Below are 21,740 nucleotides of genomic sequence, written 5' to 3'. Positions count from 1 at the left end.
AAAAAAGAAATATTTTTGATTTCTACAACCCAATTTTCCCCAGGGCTCACCAGCCTGGAGGTACAAATAGAATTATTAGTAATGTCTTAGATTTTCTTTTTCTTTCTCTTACCTGCCTCACCAGAGTCTAGCTCCCTGGGAAAAAAAGGGGGGGGGCACCCTATGTAGAATATCATGAAGTTTCAGCCCAGGTCTCACATGCGCGCACGCTCATTACAACGTGGGCACCTTTGCCAGGAAGAGCTACACCAACAGGTCTTTCCCACTGACGCTCTGGAACAGTGGTCTGAAAGGTAAGGGCTCACTCCATGGAAGACACAAGGCACACCATTAGGAGTGTGAAGAAAATATTAAGTTTTCTGTTCAATTTTTGTTTCATCCTTTTTAATTTTCACTTTTGTGTGTGTTTCATAAAATATGTGATATATTTATATGAGAGGGCTTAGATATTTTTTAATAGATATGGATGTCAATCAAAAGAATTTGAAAAGTTCCAGTTAGAGCAAACATGGAAAGAGAAGAACATGGCTTTCTCCCTCTAGCACAACGTATTTTGCTGAAGGCTGCTGAAGCAGTGGTCTTACGCTCAAATGAGGTGCACATTCTCTAGTGAGACAGCATTTATGTCCAGCCCACTGGCTCCTCCTCAGTCTTTATAGGACTCAGCTCTGTCCAGGGAGTGACGGGGAGAGGAAACCTCGTGACCCACATCAAACCGGGCTCAGAATCACTCCACTGTCTGGTGATTAAAGCTTGTTGTGGCTGACTCCTCCTCTCCTAGGATGAATTCTTTTCAGAAATCTCTTCTTTGGTGCCAGTACGCTCTGCTCACTGATAGGACAAACTATCAACTCATCATAGAGGGCAGACATTCTGTGGACATAGCCAGACATATCTGGAACTCAGTGATGGAGGCAATTCAAGTGGAGAGGCTCCAGGCTATACCACAGCTGACAGGGTAAGGAGAATTAACCCTTCGCTGCTAAATCACATAATCATTTCCAAGGCAAAGCTTTACCTGTACCGAGAGAACCCCTCTAGGCAATTTTGTTCCCTGACATAGGATGCATAATCCTTGTGTCTGCTTGCATATTCAACATCTGTGGGGAAAATGTGAAGTTAACTGTATACAGTATTTTAATAATGAGTGTGTAGCAGACTGTGTGAACTGAATCTGTATTAGAGAAGTAAGTGCACATTTTCAAATGTGGAATTTCCCTTAACAAGATTATGAGTTTTAATGGTAAATTTTACTATTCACCGGGCCCAAAAAACATTTTTCTACAGAACATTCTCCACAAATTAAAGGAAGCATAAGGAAAATAAAATTTGATATGTAAATATTGGTCATGTAATGTGACAGTTCCTGTCGAATTTAGGGGAGAAACAGGGTTGTTGGACAAGATACTGGTACTAGATGTATTTGACCACTGAAATCTCACAGGTCTGGGACAGGAACATAAACTCTCCTAAAAATAGGCCAGGCAGTGAGGCTGCCCACCTGTTAGTCCTCCTCCCTTTACGTTAGGAAGAGCCCTAGCCCCCACTTACCACTCCTCAGAATTTCCTGTATCCTAGCCACTGTGCTAGGTGCTCTACACACAATACTTGACAAGGCAGGTACTAGGAAGAAAAGCAGAGCCCAGAAAGGCTAGGAAACCTTCCCTAAGCACAGAGCTAGTATGTAACTCTAACTGAGTTAGAACTCAGAAGTTCTAACTGACCCCAAGCCCAGCTCACCAACATGTCACCTGCCTTCTTCATGGGAACCAGTTGTCTGAATCCTTCGAGGGGGGGAAAAAAAGGTCACTGCTTTGTTCTCATGTGAACAGTACTGTAAACAATGCCAATGTTAGAGGTCACAGAGCTAAAACTGGCTTCGGTCCATTGGAACTAATTCAAAAAGACAAATGAGAATCATGCCTGCAAAAAAAGAAATACATTCTGGTGCTGAAGTCAGCAGTATGTAATCCTCTTGAGTTAGGATGTAGTAACTTCCTATATCAACTTTTGGAACTCTCTGATCAGAAAAACTTTTATTTCAAAGTGAAAAAAATACCAAACTCTTTTCATTTAGAGTAACACCTCTGTTTGTCAGAGTCCCCATCCAGTGCTTGCACCGTGCATTTTCTCCCCTCTTCAGCACAGCACACTAGCCATAATGAGGTTGCCCTGGACACAGGTTTTAACAGAACTCCAAAAGTTCAGAGCACAGCTAGAAAGATCATGGGGATGGAAGGAGCTTCCATGACAGAATATCTAATAATATCAGGTCTATGTAAAAAGGGAAAGCCAGGTGGTCAGGGAGGATGACCTAAACCTATCACAGAATAAAAAAATATAAGCTCATTTTCACCAAAGCCCAGAGAATTAGATACCCTCCAGGACTTGGTGACTCCGCAGATTAGCGTCTGGGAGGGGAGAGATGGAATGGGAAGCTACGGATGATGATGCCCCGTCTCCACCCTGAGGGACAGGATTGAAGGCAAGGTTTTATTCCAGAGAGTTCAGAAAAAGGAACAAGTTTGGAATGGGGACGAGGATGAGATCATTTTAGGTATGCAGAGCGAAAGTACTCATGGAAGATTCAGAAGCCATACTGAACGCAGGAGAAAAAGAAGTCTGAATCTCAGAAAAAAATAACCAGAGCCTAAAAATCCGAATTCATGAGTCATCAGCACATAGCTACAGGATCAGCAAGCACAGGATCATCCAGAGAGAAGGATGAGAGTTAAAGATTTGTCTCTTCCAGTCTAGGACCAGGGCTCATGGTCTGATGGGAGCCATTTTAGACTAAGTAAAATATTCAACTTGTTTATGTAGTAGGCATTAAACATATAGAATGCTTGTGAACATTTCATCTCTATGACTTTTTTAGGTCAAACGATTTTACAGAGTAAAATTTAAAATCTATTTGCTATATTTACATATAATATAGTAGTCCACAGTTTTCATAAAAGCAGTTTATTACTGTTCCTCTCAAAAAACAAAATATAAAAAGGAAAACAGTTGAAGTAAATTTGCAGATGCCAGATAAATTATGGAATTATTATTCCAGAGATAGTTATCTGAAGGTAACATGAAAGACTGCCTTCCTGTTCTCCCTCAAAATGTCCCTTAGTAACCTTGTCAAAAGCCTACTCTGTCCTGAGGATAAGATTCCAGAAATCTGCCATTTCTCCTAACCATTTCTCACTTAGTCTGTTTAGGTCCACTTGTTTGTTTTAATAGCTAAACATTTAGATATTTATGATTGAAGGAATACTATAATGGTTACACTCTAACAGTATCATGACCAATGACTGAGTGGGAAGCATGTAACAGGCACCATACTGGGAATCATGGACATTCTCAGCAAGCCTGTGAGGCAGGTTTCAGCACTTCCATTTTTCAAAAGAAGAAACTGAAACTCAGCGAGGTTGAGCAACTTGCCCAAGGAACATTTTAGTAGCAGAAAAGCTGAATTTAATCCCAGATCAGTCTGTGTGCTCTTTGCATTTTTTCACTTACTCATTTAAGGACTAACTGTGGTTACGGAATTATAAAAATAGTAAAGATTTACACTGCTATGATAATTAACAAATTAGTGGGTTGAACCACATGAAACCGCAAATGTTTGGCCATTTTTGACTTACAAAAATGGAAATTCCATATGATTTGACCTTATAAAAGCACAAACATTGGTATTTTTTTTTACGAACGGCTGGTACAGCAGTGTGACTTTCTAAAAAGATTTCAATCCAGTTGAAAGGGTAAAGGAGAACCAAACATTTCACTCAACTCAGTAACAGAAAATACGTGTTATGGCTAAAAAGAGAAAGGACAAATATAAAATACATGAATTTGCAAGATAAGGAAACTGTTAAAAAGTGAGTTTAAAAGACAATAATTTGCTAGTGTAAGTGAAAACTTATGCATTGACCATAGGTTAACCACCAAGACTACCATGAAACACAAGTTAATAAAACACACAAGTGTGAGATATAGTGTATAAATGAAAATGTTTTCATCTACATGAGGGCACTAAGCAAATTTAAAAGACTCTATGGCACCCTGTTTTGGGAAAATCACACAACTGAACAATTGAAAGTTATGGAGAACCCTGTCAGTGGGGCATAAAATATTAGAGCTAAAAGGAAACAAAAAATCATTTAAATTTAATCCTTTTGTTTTATTGTAGAGGAAACTAATGTTTAGGAAGATTATGTCAGCAGATACTAAAACCTGGGTTCCTTATTTCCAGTCCACGGCTCTTAAAAATAAGTCAGAATCAGATTTTGTTTGAACACAATAATACCCTTGTGTATTTCAACTGGCCATGGCATGTATTGCAGATGAAAGAAAATTTTTATGAGGCATAATTTTTATCCTGTAGCTTGATGAGGTTGCTAAAGTAAACATATTCAATATGTTTCACAACCATAAAATAAAAACACTATGAGTTTTAAATTTTAACAGCATTACATTTTCTTATTCAGCCTGTTATTATTACGGTAAAACCAGAACACAGCCTTCTCCCAGGATGTTTTTCTAATTACTTTTGGATATTGTTTTGCCTTTTTTACAGAGAAAGGCATTCTAAAAATAGGATGCTGTCAAAATGGTTTGAATTTCAAGAAAAAAAATCTCACACCTGCTCTCTGAGAAACACTCATTTCAAAAGCATGACAGTTAGACTATGTCTTTAGTACAAAATTCAGCTATAGATATCCACTGCTAAAAGACAGTTTGCTTCTAATTCAACATAAATGGCAGAAATAAGCTATCTTAATTATTCCCTTCATTTATGAGGCTATATGTTCTGGCCGAACAACTGTATTGCTATGTGCCTCTACTTTGCTTTACTTCTCATTAGAGCATTTCAAATAGCAAAAGGGAAGGATTGACTGCTATGGCTTTTCATTCCCCCTATTTGGTCTTTTCCCTGAAGATTCTTTCAATATCCACCAATCCATCAGTCTGAGATTCATAGCTAAGGATTCACGGTTTAAAGAAGAATAAACAACTGTTTCTGAGACTCGAGTTCACTAAAGAGAGATAGAAAGAAAGAAACAACCACCAATAGAAGACTCAATGCATCTTTCAAATGACCTATGAAACCCCAAGTCCCTTGCAGAAACCCTGTAAAGAGGGGGAGCCCATCAGAACTGCCTGGGTAATATCCGTGCTTTCAATGGAAAATTTAGAATAATTGGATGGTACATGATGGCCTAACCATCAGCCACAAGGGCTTCTTGGCATGCTATCTAGAATAGTAAGAATCACTCAAGGATGTTTAGAACCTTGAAAAGCATCACTGCAAGAGAATTCATTTACTACTTATCAAATACAATCATATTGCCTCCCTCATAGGGTTATGCAGATTCATTCATTCTTTTTTTTTAAAAAAAGATTTTATTTATTTATGAGAGAGAGAGAGTAAAAGACAGAACACAAATGGGGGGAGGGGCAGAGGGAGAAGCAGACTCCCCACTGAGCAGGGAGCCAGAGGGACAGAGGGACGTGGGGCTTGATCCCAAAGGTAGCTGCTTGACTGAATGCGCCACCCAGTCACCCCAGATTCATTCATTCTTGCAACAAATATTTATTGAGCACCTACCATATGCCAGGCACCATTCTAGGAGCTAAGGAAACATCAATGAACAAAACAGACAAAAATCTCTGTTCTCACACAACTTGCTTTATACTAAGGGGAGAGGACGAGAAAAATGTTTGCAGATGGTGATAAGTGCTTTGGAGAAAAATTAAGCAGGGAAAGGAAATTAAGTGAAATAATGTATGTACATAGCACAGTATAAGCACTTAAAGAATATTAATGGATTTTCCTTTCCATTTATGAAAGCTCTGAAAATTATTTCCTTGGTTTCAGGATTGGAGTTGAGAAATTATATTTCCTGGGAGAATACTAATCTTATCCCACTACTTCTGAGAAGTGAAATAGTAATAACTTTCACTTATCAAATACTTTGTGCCAATAACATTACATAAAAATACTTCATTTCATCCTATAAAATGGATGTTCTCCCCATTTTATATATGGGGAAAATGACACTCTAGGAAACTCAAGATCATAGACCTAATGATTTTATGTTAGAGTTAAGATTCAAAGGTAAATACACCTAGCTCCAAAATCCATCCTCCTGAGCTCTGTTCTTGTTTAGTGATTAGGTTTAGGGTGTCAGCAGATAGCGTGATTCAAGAAGGAAGACCTAGCTATTGCTCCCATGGAGCAATACCTGTCCACCTCCCCTACCACTAAGCTCCTGCACAGAGAATACAGTCTATATACCTATGTGTAAATTAACTGGATATTAGGATTCCAAAACCCAAAATGGAAACCCTCATTTGGTGCAAATTATTGTAAAAAATCACTTTAGGTTTGGTAATATGACATTTCCATCACCATCGGAAGTTCTAAACTATCTTTGAAATTGAACATTTTTTTTCTCCTCAAGCTGGTTGACAGCACCCATTTACTACCTGTTTAGGTTTTTAATCACATGTGGTATTTATACAAGGATGGTGTTCAATCTAACATCTAAGAACCAGAGAAAAACAGCATACCAAAGATCATGATTTTTGTCATGTTCTTAAAGAATAATAAAAAAATATAAAATATAGGCTTATTCACAATAAGCCTAATAATATTAACCAGACAAAGACCAAAAGGAAAAACCCTCTAAGTAAAAAATATCATGGTGAAACACAGCCCTTCTTAAGCTGTTTATGTTACCTTTTTCTTGGTCCTCTGCCTCTTAGCCTATTCCTTTTCAGGTTAATTAGTCAAAATTCAAATGTTTACAAATCATGGTATCAATTATTTATTACTAAGTTAGTGAAAACCACATATCTCAACTCACCAGTCTAATTCTTCATTAGTTCTTGAAGCAATCATTAGTTCTCCGAGCCAGTGTTAGAGGTTGTTTTTATTTTTTGCCTCTGTTTTCAGACCTGTCCTTTCTCTTCAAGCAGCTGCTCTTCGGAGACAGGTATTCCCCTAGAGTGTCCTAGAAGCTGTATGCCACTCCTGGTCAAGGCCGAGGAAAGATGTACTGCTGTGGTAACTTGCTGTGCTGTCGACCTTCTCACCATCCCCCCCTTCCTTATTTTCATTTATTTTTTATTGAAAATGCAATATAAGAATGACACTAAAGAACAAATTCTTTTAAAACTACATTTGCACATCTGTTTTCATTTTTGCATACAGTCTTCTACAACATAAGGGCCTGCTATTTTGGCTATTTCTAGTTGATGCCACATGGACTGCCTGCAAGAGTGGCTAATATAAATTTTAAAGAGTCATTCCCTTTTACTTCACACACACACACAAAACAGGTTAAATTGAGTGCAATGTTTGAATTAACTACTAAAGCTAAATGTAAGCAGATTACCTCACAAGGGGAGCGGCAGTGTCACTTGGTTTTAGATGGGCTGTTTTTATGCTAATGTGATGGGAATACACTGTGGCAGGGGAGCTAGGAGCCTGGGGGGCTGCTGGTGGAGAGGATTGTGGTGGGTCCAGAGCTATCCCAGGTGACAGTGGTAAGAGAGAGACTGGAGGGATAGAAGCAAACTATGAGCACTAAGAATCGAAAGAGCTGAATTAAAATGAAAAAGTAAAAAAGAGAAAAAAAAAGGAATTGAAAGAGCTGAGAGGGGTACAAAACAATGATTTTGAGTGCCTAAAGTAAGGTGTTATTTAAGAAAAAACATTTGGGGTGCCTGGGTGGCTTAGTTGGTTAAGCGTAGGCCTTTGGCTCAGGTCATGATCCCAGGGTCCTGGGTTCGAGTTCCACTTCTGGCTCCTTGCTCAGCAGGGAGCCTGCCTCTCTCTCTCCCTCTGTTCCTCCCCCCAATTGTGTGCACTACATAGCACACCAGCTCTCTCTCTCTCAAATAAATAAATAAAATCTTAAAAAAAAAGAGAAAACATTTAAATCAAGGGATTACATGAAAAGAACAAAAGATGAGGGCAGCCTCAGATATGTCTGGAGCTCCATCTCAGGGTCCCTCCAACACAAGGGAATAACTAGTCAGGACCGCCTGCAAGCAGAGCCCTGACAACAGGATATTAAATCTATGAAAAGTTCTCCAAGTAATAGACATGTGCGTGCCTTTGGTTGTCCTAATTTGTTAAGTGTTTGTTCCTTCAGTACATGATCTTATACATGGTAGGTATCTGAATAGCAAAATTATCTCACACAACTGGTTTTACAGCTTGTACAATGGTGGCCATGGTAGGCATTAGGATTGTTACAGGGTACATGGTAAGGCCATGAGTCCTTGGGGCTTGATCCTTAGAGAAGACTCCAACGCCCCCTAGTCCTCTAAGCAACCGCAAGAGCCCTTTATGTATCTGTCAGGTTCTAGCTTACTCTCATCCGGCAAAAAAAAAAAAAAAAAATCTATCATTTTCCTGTGCAGCAAGCGCCATCCTTCATTCACATTAATTCGCTAACAAGTCTCTGCACATCTGTAGATTAATACAGCTACTTCTCACGGTAACATGATGGGTCAGAATGCTTCACATACTATAAGGTTCAAGAGTCTGTCACCAGCATCTCATTATCACAAATAGTAATGGTGGATCTGACTTACAAACATTAGCATGACTAGAACTGCCTTGCTAGGGAAGGGTTCATTATAAATATTGACTGTAATTCCCTTTTTAACTAAAAAAAAAAAAAAAAAGTGAACTCTTCCTGCAGTAGTATAAACTCAAATTATAGGCCCCCAGTTTCCCAGAGAGAGAATATTAAAAAAGGATAATGCTAAAAAAAAAAAACAAAAAACAAAAACCCAGCCAGCATAAAAATGTTGTGTAATTCAAATGAGAGTTAAAGAAGTGATAAAAGTAATCAAGGAGTAAACAAAGGGCGGGAGAATAAACATAAACAATGAACCACAGGATGGTTAATTAGCTTGCTTTGCAAAGATTTGATTTCTCCCCTGAAAGCAATGGTAATGACAAATAAGCCTGACCTACCCAATATCTTCAGGTATAATGTAATATGTCCCCCATTGCCTATAAAAGAAATGCCGCGGAATTACTGTGCATGGCACTGAATTTACCATGGACGCCTCTAAGTTACAACGTATGGGGCCTTTGCTCTGGGTTGTTTTGACAATGGTACTTCAGTTATTTTAAGCTCTACAATTTCTGTTTGAATTATTCCAGAGCAGAGGTCTCAAACTCAAGTATCCACAGGGCTCAGGCAGTAGCCGCTGGAGGTAAATGAATGGGACTGGTGTGCAGACGCTGATGAATTGGAGAATACTGCTACGTCAACTCTTGCCAAGTGAGCCACATCACCTAATTCTTAAAAAGAAGCTTGGAACTTAAATTTGTGTGTCAATTTTTTTATATCGAAATAGCCATACAGGACTGGCTACATATTTGCAGTGTCCAGAGTAAACTGAAAACACAGAACCCCTTGCTCAAAAATTATTAAGGGAGCACCTGGGTAGCTCAGTTGGTTAAGCAGCCAGCTCTTGATTTTGGCTAGGGTCATGATCTCTGGATTCTGGGATGAAGCCCCTCATCGGGCTTCATGCTCATAGGGGAGTCTGCTTGAGGATTCTCTCTCTCTAATAAATAATCTTAAAAAAATTATTAAGAATTTCAAGATGGGGGTCGTGTCTGTGTGGCTCAGTCAGTTGAGCCTCAGACTCTTGATTTCAGCTCAGGTCATAATCTCAAGGTTGTGGGATTGAGCCCCGTATCAGGCTCTGCACTCAGCGGGGAGTCTGCCTGAGATTCTCTCCCTCCCTCTGCCCCTCCCCACCTGCAAGTATGTGCGTGCTCTCTCACTCTCTCTCTCTCTCAAATAAGAAATACATCTTTTAAAAAAAAGATTTAAAAAAAGATCTAAAAAAAAAAAAAGGATTTCAAGATGCTCCCCCCCAAAAAAGACAGAAGAAAGAAAGAAAGAAAGAAAGAAAGAAAGAAAGAAAGAAAGAAAGAAAGAAAGAGAAAGAAAGAAAAGGATTTCAAGATGACAGAACTTTACATCAAGTGTGGATGCTTCTTAACAAAGGCTCTATGTAAGCACAGGTTGCAAACCCAGGAAGCCTGATCTGGAAGTATGCAAAACAAGCTGCAAGCCACGTTCTGCCCATGAACTGTCAGGCTTAAGACCCTGTCCTAAAGATTCCACATTCTCTCCCCATTTCTTTTCATGACTCAAAACACCCAGCCTCAAGATGGCTGGAAGAGTCTGAAGCATGACCTCTTGCTGAAAAACAGACAAAAACATGGCTGATGGCTTACAAGGGAAACAAAGTCTCTCCTTTGTCCTCACCAAGTCTTAAAACCAGCTGGAGGATCCACCTACTGATGGGTAATATGCTTATGGTGAAAAACCTTTTTCCTTATTTATGCAAAATATCTAAAAGTCTATTGCTATGACCAAAGTCCTATAAAAACTGATACTCCCACGAAAAGCCTTCCCACTCATGGCCCACTTACAAAGTTGGTATGTGCAATCGTCACCAAAGAATAGTAGTCAATCTCCAAGTGATTGTCACAAGTCAGACACACCTTATATATGTATGATCATGCACCTGAAAAATTTCAGGGAAGTTACGCAATTACAATCATAGTTTTAAATACATGAGATAATATAATTGTTTAAAGAAATGCGTCCCATTTACAGTGATGTTTGTAAGGCATACTAGGAGGCATGGACAGGTTGCTCATGGCTGGAAGTGACTGGTGCTTGTACCCATAGGCACACACCTCCACTGGCACACAGCCTAAAACATTCAATTTAGAGGGCGCTCTGGACAGTGTTTAAAAGTAAAAAATATCTTTAAGGGGCACCTGGGTGGCTCAGTCAGTTAAGCGTCCCACTCGTGATTTTAGCTCAGGTCGTGATCTCAGGGTCGTGAGATTGAGCCCTGCATCAGGCTCCACACTCAGGGGGAGTTTGCTTAAGATTCTCTCTCTCCCTCTCCCTCTGGCCCTGCCCCTGCTTGTACTCTTTCTCTAAATAAAACCTTTTTTAGGGGCGCCTGGGTGGCACAGCGGTTAAGCGTCTGCCTTCGGCTCAGGGCGTGATCCCGGCGTTATGGGATCGAGCCCCACATCAGGCTCTTCTGCTATGAGCCTGCTTCTTCCTCTCCCACTCCCCCTGCTTGTGTTCCCTCTCTCACTGGCTGTCTCTATCTCTGTCAAATAAATAAATAAAATCTTTAAAAAAAAAAACAAAAAAACCTTTTTTAAAAAAGCGAGAAATATCTTATAAAAATGAAAAAAATCTCTCCGTAACTTATCTGCCATATACATTTCATATTTCCTTATGTCAAGTTTATGACAATTGAGACAGACATGTACTTTTTGGTTGATTAAAATTATACTTTTCAAAACAGCTTATACCAACAAAATGCTAATTGCCATACACATTTTGTCTACACCCAGCAAAATTCTAATCCAAACTGAAGCAAAAAAGAAAAAAAAAAAAAGAAGCTATTATCTAATGCAGCAATCTTACCTCCACATGTAGACCGTATATGCATATGCCCCTATACGTATATGTAGAAATAATGGGTTTATCTATTAGCAAGTGAAACAGAACTAAATAGAAATAGTAGTATTATAGTATCAGAGAGAATAAATTATTCCACTCTAAATTTACCTGTTTATCTTTGTCTCCCCTCTCTAAAATAAGGGGGGTGGGGAGAGATTTGCATCTGTCTTGTTTACTGCTATGCTCCCTGACATTGCCCGGCACATAGTAGATACTCAATAATACTTGTTGAATTGAACTGATTCCATAGGATCAAAGCAAATTGTAATTCACTCACTCTAGAACTGGAAATAGGAGGAAATCAGACACATGTAGCAGGTCTACCAACTTCCCTAACTTCCACTGGCTTTTTTATTCCCTAATTAATAATCTAACTCATGTAATCACTGTACCCAGTAACTCTACTGCTTTCGCATCAGCCTCTCATTTCTCTAGCTCATGCAGACACAAGCTTGGGCCTCCTCGGAGCAAGCTGGGACAAAGGTTAACCTTCTTCCCAGAACCTAGAAAAGGCTAATGAGCTCCGTGGAATGATATTTCTAAGTATTCACCATACCCGAATCAATATCAATGTGCTGTCAGTGTATGCATTAGCCCCACAGTCAAACAAAGAACAGCCCTCAGAGCCCACTAATGATGCTGGGCGTGGATAGCTGGGGATGGGCAAGATGATGCAGAGATGACTGTATCAGCTCTCCTCAAACACAAGGCTTCCAGGATGTTGCACAATACCATCATTCTGGTACTCTGTCAGAGACAGGCAGCATTTGGATTCAGCCACTGAGATACTCAGCAAAATAACTCTCTTTTGATCTTCTTGACCCAAGAGATGGATTTGGAGTGCACCTTCTGGCTGTGAGAGAAGTCTCCTCTTCTGTTCCTCACCTGGTATTACCAGGGAATGCAAATGTCTTAAAGTTAGCAGAATATTATATATGGAGCTGATAAGACAGGTACAACAAACTTGATTCATTACTGACCTAGATAAGACTTGCTGTTAGTACAATTCCAGCATGCTCACACTCATTCATCTGGCATTTCCCATATGCAGATCCTGCTAGAAAGATGTGTCGAGCAAGGGTAGTGGCAAAAGTTCTGAGCATCAATGCTGCATTACTTAAATCTCTAGGATCAGACAAGGACCTCACCAAAATTCAAACGTTTCCCCACAGGAAAATTGCAGTTGGTGTCATAAATGGGATTTCACTCCACATGTGAAAATGTGAAATCTGATTTTCCAATTAGAATGAGAAGGGTGGGGTAAGTGTGATAAAGATGACTGATCTGTATGGTCCACACAGTTAAGATGTCATAAAACTAAGATGTCTGTGAGTAAGCATGTGGGCATTACACTCAAATCACATCAGTTTAGAATCTTGACCCACTCACTTCTTAACTATGTGACCTTAGCCAAATTTGTTCACCTTGCTAAGACTTGGTTTCTGCGAAACATGAATATCACCTAATATTGTAAAGTGAAATTATTATTCTCTACCTTATAGTGTCATTATAAGGCCTAAACGAGATATATACGATGTTAGATCCAGTGCCTGATACATAATAAGAACTGAATAAATGATAGCTGTGGCTGTTATTTTGATTCTATTTTTCTCACTCCCACAAGTAATTAACTTCTTTGCAACTTCGTAATTCAGAAATAAAGAAAAGAAAAAGCCATAACTAAAGGCATGGAGAAGGTTAACTTCTTGTGAGGCTCCCATGGTGGAAACTTGGCCACATAGTAAACATGGTCTTGATGATCTTTCACTCATCATTTTGAAACAAAATTCTCTAAATTCTAGAAAGTTTCAGTGAAACACCACTAAATGCAGCCACAGAGCAATCTCTCCCTTCCCCCATACTCACACACCCCATCCAACCCCTTGGGGATATATTAAAACTAAGGCAAGTGAAATAGCCTTAGCCAGTAATTAAGACACACAGCTAATCAGAGAGCAGCCCGGGCTGTGGCCCTCTGCAAAGAAACCGAGCATCAGGATGACAGCTCCTATTACTAGGGCTTTGTTCTCCTGGAGCAAAAAGAGCACAAAAGCATAAAGTTGGAGAACTGTAACTGCATTTTGAATACTTGCAAGGGGGGAGGGGGAAGTAACAGGTTCCTCGGAATAGAGAGGATATTCCACCAGACAACTGCGTCAGCCCACACCCACCAGCGCCTTCCCCACCCTCAAAGCATGACTCCACTTTTTCTAACACCGCCCTTAAGGAATCTGGCTTCTGCGACTTCCAGTAATTGTACAAATCACCCATGATGAAGCAGCTGAACACACTATTAGACAAAAGAAACAAAAATTAAGCAAATAGAAACTCATTAAAATACTGCCTTTGGTTATTTTTACTCCTAACAATTCATGTTACCGAACAAGTCTTTCTTCGTTGCTTTTCCTTGGAAGTAATACTTTAAAAGAATTTTAATGGGCACCGAGTGATTTTCTCCAGACTCATAATCCAGCAACTAGATACACTTTCCCTTCCCCCACCTCCATCTAGGACTCCTCCCTGTCACCTTAGAGCTTCTGACTTAGCGTTCACACCCAGCAGTCCCGGCAAAGCTTTCTGTTCACATTATACAACAAAAAAGCAGGCAATGAACAATTCATACTCCTAAGTGCTTGCAATAAAACAGGTTGAGCTGACCTCTCCCATCCCAAATAGCTGCATGTCAGCCACATAAGCTTAAAGGACCGAGAATAGTATGGATGCGATGTGTATAAACAAACTAATTAAAATCTAAGGTCTCTCATTCCAGCTAGTGCCTAATGGGACCAATATGATTGGAAAAAAAAAAAAAAAGAATCACTGCAAGCTGCCTAGAGGTATTGCTTTTCTTGCTTCCAGGATATATCTTTTTTAGGCTCAATAAACAGCCTAAAAGAAGAGAAACTCAGGGGTTGCCATTCTTTCCTGTAAGACTTTTCAAATAAAAACTATCAACTCAGCAGCACTGAGCCAAAAGACCACTCCCTGATTCCAAGTGGACATATTGATCAACTGAACTGACATGTGCCTCCTCCTTTCTCTCTCTTAGTAGCAATCAGCTGCACCAGGAAAATCCATTTCATTTCCCAAAACAAAAGGCAACACACTGCTCCTTATCTGACACTGTCAGGCCTCAGTTTTGTTTTATTTTTTTGTTGGGGGGGGATACACACACACACACACACACACACACACACATAAAACAAAGATGCCTAAGAAATAGCTAAGAGTTGAAATGAACATGATACATGTTTATCTGGAGTTTCAGAATTGAGTTGAGGTTATGACTAAGCCCAGAGATCTGTATTCACTAGTCACTGAGAACCCTGCTATTTATTCAGCTTACCAGATTCTGGCTAAAGTTAAGAGCAGCACCACAGGCACTTCCAGAGGCTCTCCTCAGTGTTACCCTTTACTGCAACTGCCGCAGACAGCAGACTTGTTACAAGTCCACCTGCAAACAACTCCAGCTATTTTAGAGACTAGCTAGAGATGGGAAAATATCGTGGCAGGCTTTCAACTAACTAGGAAGGACGCGGGTTGAAGGACTACCATATAAATCAAAAGGCTCAAGTAATTTCATTTGGTCTGGGTCTTCGTGCTTTTAATAAATTCTGTATTAAACATGCAAGAGATCCCCTTTCACATCAGGATTATGTCAAATGCTTATTCAGCATTCGTTCCTTGCCATGAAGAAACTGAAACCCAACCGAGGTAAATACTAAATTTCCTACTGTAAATCGCTAAATATTTCAAAAATCACAAAAGCAAACAGGGGACCAATTAGCTCTGTCCCATAAAAAAAGAAATCTATATCTTTACAAGGCTGAAATACTGTGAACTACTCATTTTAGAGCCTATTTGGGATTTTGCAAAGGAAAATTATCTTATGTTTATGAAAAATTCTATGAGAACAACAGAAATAACAGGCAGAGATGGAGCAAGAATAATTCTATGTATTATGATTCCTCTATGACTCTTACAGGCCTTTGTCTTACCCCAGCAGCCTGAAAAACAGATTTAGGTAAAACAGCCTTCTTTCCCTAGTCCATTTTAAGCAGACAACATCCCCCCCATCTCCGCCTTAGCAGACACCGACTAACCAACAAAACAGCCATACAATTAAGGCCCGGACATTCAACACTCACCATCTCCTGCTCCCACCGTCTCCTTTTGATGTTTACAGCACATCTGTAGGATGCAATACTAGGAGATGCCTTGTTTGACCTGCTGCATGATGCTGTGACATCAGTTCAGATGATGCAGCTCATTATGGGAAAGACTGCTGTTGCTATGGCAACTGGGATGTGCTAGGAATCCTTGCTGCATTTCCAGTGGAGCCTGAGACAATACGGAAGCTCTGTAAGAAACAGACGATATGCAAAATGTAGACCAAAGGAAGAGGATCCCTCATTGGACTAAAATCCATAGATTTAAAAGGGATTTCCCTGAAGGCACATGGGGAAAAATAAAAATTACCTCCTACTTTGTTGTTACACATTTAGGAGAGAATAAGGTTGGGGGGGGAGATAGAGATTTAGTACTGAGAAAATAAAAACAAATGCACAATGTTTCTCTGTTGGGCAATTTGATCACTTCTTCCTCTCTGGACAGCATTATAATAGTATTTTAAAAGTTATTAAAGAGAATTTTTGTTCACTCATCAAAAACCAAAAGAACAAAGCAGGGAGCAGGAAAAGAATTAAAAATGGAATATAAACAGCTAAGAAAGCGACTCTAACTCTAAAGTAAATAAGCTTTAATTCTCAAAACATGGGCAAACTCCCACCAATAAAGTCTGCCCTGATCATTTCCCCTGATGGACGCCAACCCACAGGACCTTTCTGACGTAGCAGAGCCCCAGCTCTCACTTGAGCATGGATTGGCATGTGCAAGGAGGGTCTAAGGGGCACACCACACCACTTTCAATTTCCAGGGGCCCATCCCTTGGCCTGCAGAGAAACTCTCCTACTCAAAGCCAAAATGCAAGTCTTTGGGGGGACCAAACCTGGTGATTGGAACAGGTAACCAACCTGCTAGAACTTCTGAAGTCACTGACATTCCAAACACTGGGGCTCTGTTTTCCTGCACAGGAGGAAATTGCTCACGCCCCTCCCCCCACAAAAGCTGTAACTGTGTGAAAAGCCACATTTAAACAAGACACAGTGAGGTATTTCCCCAACTGATAAAAGAAAAGCGAATTTAAAGCGAGGACTCTTTTCTAGTCCCGTGCAGAAACAAACATTATATGTGGTGAGAATGGAGGGGGGAGGAGAGATAGACAGAGCAGCCATTTCTTGCATATTTAATACTCCTTAGACCATGGATTGAGACAGAATCAAGCTGACCTCCACCCACTCTATCTTCAAATACTGGGGATGAAGAACATTCTAAAAGCCCAAAATCTAACAGGACAATCATGTTGTCCTCTCCAACTTGAAATTTTAAATGGCACAGTTAGCTAACTGCATGCAGGACGAGGAGATAGAATGGCAGAAGGAATTCAGGCAATGCCTTGGTAAATAGGGGCTGACGAAATTGCCTGAGAGGTGCCAAGATCCTAGCAGGGTGCACCATCAGCCATTCACACAGAAGCCCTGCCCTGGAAAGGAAGCTAGGATTCTTCCTGTTTCACCTAATGAGGACTTGGGAGACCAAGAGCTAGAGGTTGAAGTTGCCTGCCCAAGTTACCCCTGCTCTCAGTCACTGACTCCAACCCTTTATCTTAGACCACATGGTACACCAAGGGAAGTAACAGGCAACCACTCCAGAGCAGCAGAACACTTCTCCGGGATTCAGGAAACACAGTTCCTCCAGTGAGCATCTGTGTGCATCCAGGCTAGTCAATTCACCTCTCTGGACCTTAAGTTTAACTAATAACCATGGTTTGCAAGTTTTGTTAGTAGTTAAGCCCTTTATTCTAATGATACAGTCCAAAGTTGGCTGCCCTGATTGAGGGGTGATAAGAAACCCAGAGCCAAAACTGATGAATACTTCTCACCCCCTACCTCATCTGCTCTGAACCGACCCATGATGGTACCTCCGAAGAACCCCTTCAGCCTATGAGGAAGATGGAATGAGTCATAGGTCTAAAACAGTATTACTGGCCTGAAATCCCATGATTCCGTAAAGAGGAGAGAGCAGGGTGGAATCAGGTATTTCAGACCTGAATACAGTTTCTCAGAATGAGAAGAATCTTGTCAGTCTCCTTTACCAAAAGCAAGTCACTTGTTTGCTGGGAAGAGATAGATGGCTCATCAAATCTGAGGCCAGATCAGACTTTTAACTTGAACAGGCTGAATCATTAGCCCACAAAATGGCCCAGATTGGACGGGGGAAAAAAAAAAGCAGAAGAAGAGAAGGAGGAATCCATAAAGCAGAAGCGAATCATAAAGTGCTTTTTTTCTTTTTTTTTTTTTTTTTTTTTTTTTTTGCCTTGTGAATGGACCTACAATAGTTCACTTTAGACTTCCCAATGGTTTTTTTCACTGTTACATATCCCCATGTCGTGGGTTGTCTTGAGGATCGCATGCAATACTGTATATTCAAGCACGTGGAAACCAAAGCACCATAGAAATGTCCAACCTTGTTAACTATTGTCATTAACAGCCCACTCACCCCAATAAGTGGAGGCTATGTAACTCTCAACTGTACATCCAGCCAGATTTTGCATTCTGGACCAAGATGGTTGAGAAACAGCTTGCAAAATCTACACAGCTACAAAGGGGCGCTTACTCCTCACCACTCACTTCAGATGACATCAGGAAAGGTAATGGACAAGAGATACTCTCAGAAGACAGAGCCAGGGCCATGGGCAACAAAGAACAAACGAGTTTCTCCTGGAGAAGAGAATCAAGGCCAGATCAGTGAAATGAGGCAGGGAGCTTCAGACCTGAATGACTAGAAGGATTTCAGAACTGCTGTGGGTTAGGGACCACCACGTGTCTCCTATTTTGCTTCTGATAGAGATGACTGCATCACTGAAAAATCCTGGAATTTCAACTGACATAGTGACTACATGGGACTTTGGGTAGCTTCCTTGGGATGTGAATACATGTTTGTTGTAGGGCAAAAGGGAGAAAATCAATATTTGGGGTTCAGCAGAACAACTGTGACAGCTACTGGGATTGGTCACCAATATCCACGTTTCTCCTCTTCCTCCTAGGTACATTCCCAGTGCCCTTACCCACAGGTGGACCTTGGGATTGGTTCTTATCAATGGAATGTGAGGAATGTGAGTAGAAGTGAAAAGAAACACCTCCAAAGGTAGTTACGAGCATATGTGCCTTCCCCATACTTCCCTCCCTGCTAGCTGGATACAAAAGTATCTAGTGGAAAATTCTGAAGCCCCACACTGTGGATGGAGCGTGGGTCCCTGAATGACAATGGGGTAGAATCATGCTCTCCCAACCATCCACTGACCTGCATGGAACTGCCATGAGTGAGAAATAAACCTTCACTATATTGAAAAGATTTGGGGTAGTTACTACACACAAGTTATCTATTTAAAAATAAAAATAGAACAATTTAGGGTGCCTGGCTGGCTCAGTCAGTAAAGCATGCAACTCTTGATCTCAGGGTCGTGAGTTCAAGCCCCATATTGGGCATGGAGCCTACTTAAAATAATTTTTTTTAACTGTAACAATTTAATAAAATAGAAATTAAATAATTTAATAAAATATATTAAAATTATGACTTTATGTATAGTTACTTATTATAAACTTACAATGTTAAAAACAGGTTTCCTTATTACACAGCTTCTCAGAGTCTTTAATATGTTGATATGCATGGAGATCCTCTCATGGGGAGAACATTCTGTGCACTATTTCCCTATTTATTTGGCCATAGAATCCTTTTTTCATGGACTAATGTTCCACTGGCTGTTCATCCATAATACAGGAAACAGGACCGTAAACAACAATGGGCTAGAATCCTCCTGAGCCCCTGATTTAGTCTGGAGGCTGTAGAAAAGGAAAAAGTGAAACTTCTCTCATTTCCAGTACAACAGTCTATTTGCAGTCTTTCTCTGCCATTCTGAACTAGCAAGGCAGAAACTGGTGGTGTTATTATAGACAGAGCAACATTAATACAAATGTTTCCTGTGGCCATTTTCCCCTACTTACAATTAGCAGTTGTGTCCCAAATTTTTACCATTTCAGGAGTAAATGAATCTTACTTCCAAATCATCAGCTCATGACGTAAAGATACACCTTGTGTTTGTGTTTTTGGGGTTTAAAAAACCCTAAAGCTATTCCTGGAAATGTGGAAAGCCTGCAATCCGTTAGTGTCTCCTGTTAAAATTTCTGGATCTGAGGTCTGTTAGTTGTTAGGTACCAACTGTTAGTTGGGGAAATACTAGCTGATTTCACAGGTGAGCCTCTGAATTACCCTGGCTAAATATAATAATGGTGTGTTTCTTGTTCATTTGAAGTCTAAATTTAATGTTCCCAATTGCAGGTGACCTTCTCTGTGGTGATTCAGGGACTCTATCTTGAGGTTTCACCTTCCTCTAGAGCCTTAGAGTCCTGGGCATTCATCAGGCGGATAGAGATGGCACAGGGAAAGTTCTTATGGGCCAGATCTGGAAGTAGTCTTCTTTACTTCCATCCACATTCCATGGGTTAGAACTCAAATGACCACACATGCTGCAAGAGAGGCTGAGAAATGGAATCTAGTTTTGTGCCCAGGAAGAAAAGAAAATAGGCGTAATATATGGTTATCCAGTCTCTGCCATATCATGGTATCAGGAATCTGAGCCTCATTTCAGGCTGCATCTTACATATGTGTCTGCAATACCACCCGTGGGTCTTCTTAAGCCCAAGTGAACATTCAGACACACAACCAACTGGTCAGCTCAGAGAGTTTGCCCAGCAGGGCAGCATCAGGCATTACTCTTCTGTAGGAAACTTGTGGCAAACCACGCAACAATCCACACAGTATCCAGGAGCTATTTTATCTAGCCCCGAGGCGACAGCTCAAGAACAATGAGTAGAACATAAGCAAGTTCAGGAGCAACCAGCCTTAAAAGCATTATTCCTCACAGGAGCCTGTATCTTTTAACAATTTCACAGACGTAATTTCCAGGATTCCCCCAAAAGCTATGCCCAGTTATAACAGTCACTGCGCTCAGAAGAGCCCCAAATGATGGCCTCCTCTCAGGATTTATAGTTATCTCAATCCAGACCAACACAGGCTTGCCCCTCCTCACTCACTTCAGAGGTAGCTGGAGAATACAATGGGTGGTGGGGGGACCTCTTAGAGATGCTCCAGAGCTAGGTCCTCTTAGAGAGCACAGTCAGGGCCAGACCAGGGAAATTCTCCTGCCTCAGGTAGTCATTTTTACTAAACAAGGGCCATTTTTACCCTAAGCAATGTTGCCTAGAAATATTACTGACATTTTATCATTTTCGGGTTTCCAGGAGAACAGAGCTACAGAGTTAACCAAAGGTCAAATTCTCCCGCAAAGATAAAGTATTTAGCTAGCCCTCTACCAAAAATGCCCAATTCTAGCTTCAAAACTGACCTTTGTTCGCAAAATATACAAGTATTCAAACACTCCAACCACGTGCTTGTATGACCATACACTCATGCTGCCTGTGGATACTGCTCCAATCAGTACATTGTATATACTTTCTGAGAATACCTAGAGGCCAAAAATATTCGGACACCAAACTACAGTGGGCATTTATGGCTCTTGTGTAATGCTCAGCATCCATTCTAATTTCTTTAGATAACCATGCAAAGTAAAAATTCTTATCTAAAGATTATTAATGATGGGTGATCAGAATAGGACTTGCAGACATAATCATGATATAGAAGCTCAGTTATTATTGTTACCTGAAATTTGAATTTATTATTTCCAGACATCACCTCCGCCGCATACTAGGTTACTGCTGGAGTCAACATTCTATCAATATACTTACTACAAAAACATTTCACCATAATACAAAATATTGCTTCATGGAATTCTTTCAAAAAGGATTACACAGACACAAACATAAAAGTAAATCTAAAATATTCATAGGGGCACCTGGGTGGCACAGCGGTTAAGCATCTGCATTCGGCTCAGGGCGTGATCCCAGGCGTTATGGGATCGAGCCCCACATCAGGCTCCTCCGCTATGAGCCTGCTTCTTCCTCTCCCACTCCCCCTGCTTGTGTTCCCTCTCTCGCTGGCTGTCTCTATCTCTGTCGAATAAATAAATAAAATCTT

At 40.4% G+C, this 21,740-nt stretch overlaps 1 protein-coding gene across 5 annotated transcripts in view; it reads right to left on the bottom strand.

Annotated features, from left to right (window-relative positions):
• AKAP6 (A-kinase anchoring protein 6) overlaps window positions 1-21,740 on the bottom strand; it is a 503,026-nt gene that overhangs the window by 474,956 nt on the left and 6,330 nt on the right. For 3 of the 5 annotated variants that reach the window (XM_019798936.2, XM_019798937.2, XM_034648361.1), the window contains exons 1-2: window positions 19,255-19,407; window positions 15,677-15,888 (exon numbers count right to left, since the gene is read on the bottom strand). The gene's annotated coding sequence lies outside the window, so the exon portion shown is untranslated. Of the gene's footprint in view, window positions 1-6,860; window positions 6,979-15,676; window positions 15,889-19,254; window positions 19,408-21,740 lie in introns of those variants that run through there. The other 2 variants (XM_034648359.1, XM_034648360.1) reach the window with 2 other exon arrangements.

This window comes from Ailuropoda melanoleuca, chromosome 20 (assembly GCF_002007445.2).
Source record: "Ailuropoda melanoleuca isolate Jingjing chromosome 20, ASM200744v2, whole genome shotgun sequence".
Lineage (NCBI taxonomy): Eukaryota > Metazoa > Chordata > Mammalia > Carnivora > Ursidae > Ailuropoda > Ailuropoda melanoleuca.
This window is presented reverse-complemented; position numbering and strand designations above follow the sequence as displayed.